Consider the following 4,752-nt stretch of genomic DNA (forward strand, 5'->3'; position numbering starts at 1 on the left):
GACTAAGATACAACAGTGAGTTCTAGACCAGCCTGGCTATAGAGTGAGACCTTGTCTCACAACAGAGGGTAAAAGGCTAAGAATTCTAAACCTTTCAAGTCAGGGTCTTGTCATCTCTGTTAGGTTAGACTCTTAGAATGCTTTGATTTCCATTGGAAATCTGATTGAACTTACAAACAAGTGCAAAGAGGTTTTTTTTTAGAACCAGTGTGACCCTGCACGTGGATCTCTTGGAGCCTTCTTCCTGCTTAAGAGAAGGGCTGACCTCTGATGACGGTTCATTCCCGCCTTCATGTTCCTCACTCAGCATCCTTTTCCTGTCTCTCCGTTTGATAGACAAGACAAGGGTTTGCGAACGCAGCTGCCATCAGCCAAACATGTCCACTGCATGTCCAGATACCCTGCCCTGCATTCAGACATGACACATTGGTTGCCAATTGGCTGGATTTGGGCACAGATGTGTGTGAGGGTCTTTCCTACAATCCATGCGTGAACAGGCATACATATCCACCCCACAGAGCCTAGTTTTCAAATTGTAGGGTTGCGGAGTGGTGAGTCTTGGCTACAACGATTTGAACTCTCTGTGGATCACACACGTGCACCCACCCAGGAGCTATCTTTGTATCCAGGAATGAAAGGCAGAAACATATTAGATTGTTTTTTAAAATGCGTTGGCTACCTCAAAGGCTGGGTACTCCTGCACCTTTCCCAATTACCCCAAGCCGAATTTGGGGAAGTGGCCAGTGGCCATTTACCTGAACTCATATAGTTGATTGGTTTTATCTCTTGTTGCTCTTGTGTCCCATCCCTCTTCCCTGAGTCAAGGCAATTCTGCATCTTCTCCCACACCGTGTTTTAGCCCACGCAACTCTAAGGGTCATGCCTCTCTCCCTTTGCCCAGCTATTAGCACCTGGCATCTTTATTGATCAATCAAAATCCAATAGGACAAGGACCTTTAACATTTGGACACAGAGAATCCTGTTTGAGTCAAAGCAGCAGAACCAATCTCCAACAGCGTTGAACGTGTTTAAGTGAGGTCTTGATGCTACAGTCTGCACTAAGTCTCATTGCCATAACTGTTAGCTTCATTCATTTCATGTCTGGCCACTGAGAGTATCTGCCAGTGACCCCCAAGCCTCCACCCTTGTTTTAATTCTTACCCAGAAATGTGTATATTGGAGCATGCAGCTCTATTAGGAAATGCACCCCGGATTACAGCTACTGGTCAAATTAATAAGCAAGACTTGAGGCCATCCAGTTTCTTTTCTCTGAGGCACACACAGAGGTAAGCACAAGAGGGTCTCTGGAAAGTGATATCTCTTCCTTTTACCCCACTCCTTGATGTGATGTTACCTGCCTCGGATGCTTGATGCAACACTAGCTAGAAGGCTGGTGTGCAATTGTTAGCACCCAATATTAAGGATGGCAAACAATGTTAATTATATTCAGTGTACTCATGCCAATAAATATATGAATGCTGATTATATTAATGTTAATTGATGCTAATTTTAGGAATTAACTGTGCTAGTTACTCTGATCAATGTCTATGGCAAAAATTGCTGTGTAATAATGATACTCTTTTTTCCACTGGACCTGGGCGGGCCATCAAAAGCTACACGCAGTATTTGATGCAGCCATCACTAGTCAGTGGGAGTTGGTACAGGTGTTATAATATATCTGACACTGTTTCCTGTAGACAGATATCCTACAAGAGAGAAATTCAGAGGTATCTGGATTTATGCCAGTATTCTCACGCCATGGCATCCCACCAAGCTTGCATGTTAGTTGCAATCTCTGGCTTTAGGGGACATTTGACTGACAAACTTCTGCTATCAGTGCCCACTCCCCCATTTTTGCCTCCATATTAATCAATTAATCCTCTTATGACTTTTTTCCTTTTTTCCTACCAAACTGGAAGAAGCCTCAAGCTACAGACAGATGGTGGGCTCACCAACCTTTGCTTCTTGAGTTTCTTCAGCCTATTCCAAAACATAGCCCGACAGTGCTTGCCCTCAGAGTTTCTGTTCTCTGAAGAAAATGACCTTAAAAGTTGACCAGGCTCACTTCTAGCTGCTGATGAGCCTTTCTTTGGATGAGACGGAAGAGAGGCTCTGTGCCAGAGGAAATACCATGCAGCCTCTTGGTAGAATCATCTCCCCATGACTGATTTAGTTTAAGTACGAGGACAATGAGAACAATGACATCTGCTCCTTTGGATGGTTCTCTTCAAAGATCGTCATGCCCTCGTTGTTTATTGAGCTCTTCCTTGGATTAAATGCTAGAGAAGCAGATTACCCTCCTTGATAAGTGAATGTGCTTTGTTTTATTAAATAAATCCATCATATATTCCTCCTTGCAGCCAGGAAATCCAGATATGTGTTTGTTCAGTGAGAAGTCTTATTCTTAGCTTAAGGCTTCTAATGACTTATTTCTTCCTCTCCTTGGTGCTCTCTCATACTCCTGCTAAATGTGCATGCCTCTTTTATCATGGATCATCTTTTTCCTTAAGAATGAATAAAGTAGGACCAGCAAGATGATACAGCAAGAAAAACTGCTGTTACCAGCTTGATAACCTGAGTTCCATCCCTGGGTTTCCTAGGGTAGAAGGAGAAGAGATGCCCTCCAGCAGGTTATCTGACCTCCATGGCTGTAGTACAGTAAATGAGTTGGGGAAGATCATCAGTATACTGTACTTCAATCCTGGTACAGGCCAGTAGCCTTCAGTTGCTATATTTGGATCTAAATGTTTGAAGTGTATTCCCCAAAAACTGTTTGACCATTGGGGAGCATTTCAACACCTTTATGAGGTAAACCCCAACGGGAGGTTTTAGCTAGCTAGTAGATGTGCCTTTGAAGGATATTTGGGGATGCCAATATTCTCTTTTCATTTTCTGGACATGTTGAGGTGAGCAGCTTTGCTACATTATGCAACCCCTGCCGTTGCTCTTTGACAGAGTCACAGCAACAGAGACAATTGAATAGGTTCTGAGCTTTCCAAAACTGTGGACCAAATATTTCCTCTTCTTAAGTTGATTGTATCAAGCATTTTGTCACAGTGGTGTGACCCTGGCTCAGACATCAACTAACCTTAATCCCAAGTTCTTTCTTACTCTACAGGAAGAGATGTTGAATGATTTAAAACAATAACAGACTCTTGAGTTGAAAACCAACCAAAGAATTGTCAATAGTTGCCCTGCTCTAGTTTTAGCACAACAGCATATCCCAAGTCCAAATTTGCATAACTTAAAACAAGACAAGAGCTATTATTTCAAGTTCCCCTCAAAGCCCTTTTCAATAGCTTGGAAAGAAACTCAAGAAAAGTCTATGTTTTTAATACTAAAAAGACCAAGACCTGAAGCAATCAGTCCATAGGCTACAAACTCCTTTAAAAAAACTAATTCGTTCGGCTGAGGGGAGGGCTGTTGGCGGGGCCTGCGGTACGCTGCTGCTTCAGTCCGAGGACGGACTAAAGGCCACTCGCTTTTTGCTCCTCTGGGCGTTCCTCTGGGCGCAACGCGCCAGTAGCGCGTCCCCAATTCTTCTCCGACTCTCGCGCGCTGCTACGAGCATTGTCACCCTTAACACCAGAAAGCTGGCGGGCACTATGGGGAAAAAACAAAAAAAGAAGAAAGTGGAGGAGGTACTAGAAGAAGAGGAAGAGGAATATGTGGTGGAAAAAGTTCTTGATCGGCGAGTTGTCAAGGGCAAGGTAGAATATCTTCTAAAGTGGAAGGGTTTCTCCGATGAGGACAACACTTGGGAGCCAGAAGAGAATCTGGATTGCCCTGACCTTATTGCTGAGTTTCTACAGTCACAGAAACAGCTCACGAGACAGATAAATCAGAGGGAGGAAAGCGTAAAGCTGATTCTGATTCTGAAGATAAAGGAGAGGAAAGCAAACCAAAGAAGAAAAAAGAAGAGTCAGAAAAGCCACGAGGCTTTTGGGGTTTGGAGCCAGAGCAGATTATTGGAGCTACTGACTCCAGTGGAGAGCTCATGTTCCTGATGAAATGGAAAAACTGATGAGGCTGACCTGGTCCCTGCCAAGGAAGCCAATGTCACGTCCCCACAGGTTGTCATATCCTTCTATGAGGAAAGGCTAACGTGGCATTCCTACCCCTCAGAGGATGATGACAAAAAAGAAGACAAGAATTAGCCCTGTTGAGTACCAGCCTCTGTCACCTCTGACTGTGGGTTTCAAGGGGGAGGGAAGGAGTTGTACTTGTTTTGACACCATAGAGGTGGCTTGAGAAGATGTCCTTTGAAGAGCCAGCATAGTTTCTGTGTCCTGCAGCAGCCCAAGTGCTTTAAATTGTTCACGATGTATAGTTTGCACACCCATCCCTGTGGAGGGGAGAGGGTAAGTGTTTCAAGGCAGCCCGTTCTGTGTTTTACTAAGGAAGCAACTGACCTTCCATGAAGGACAAATCCTGCAGAATTGGGGTGTGGGAAAACAAAGATACTGTCAATCTTCAAAGAACATCTCCACAACCCACAGCCTTCTTCCCAATAGTGTTAACTGCATTTTTACAGCCTAGCATGTGTGTAGTTTTTTGGCTATTACTGGTATATTAATTGGGGGAGGGAGGGGTTGGGACAGGGAGGAAGGGAGATGGGTAGAATCATTTTGGTTAAAATTTGGGGCCTGATTGGGGAAATGGTGAAACAGTAGAACAGCTAACTAATAAATTGGTTCTATGTCCAGAATATTTTGCCTTTTCAAAAAATTGTCATTGGCACCATAAATAAGG

General features: G+C 43.9%; 1 pseudogene across 1 annotated transcript; it reads left to right on the forward strand.

Annotated features, from left to right (window-relative positions):
• The first annotated feature begins 3,605 nt into the window (after nt 1–3,605).
• Nucleotides 3,606–4,157, forward strand: LOC308431259 (chromobox protein homolog 1-like; annotated as a pseudogene). Its single transcript has one exon. The product of its transcript is annotated as a chromobox protein homolog 1-like (transcript).
• The last annotated feature ends 595 nt before the right edge of the window (nt 4,158–4,752 follow it).

This window comes from Micromys minutus (genome assembly GCF_963924665.1).
Source record: "Micromys minutus genome assembly, chromosome: 16".
Lineage (NCBI taxonomy): Eukaryota > Metazoa > Chordata > Mammalia > Rodentia > Muridae > Micromys > Micromys minutus.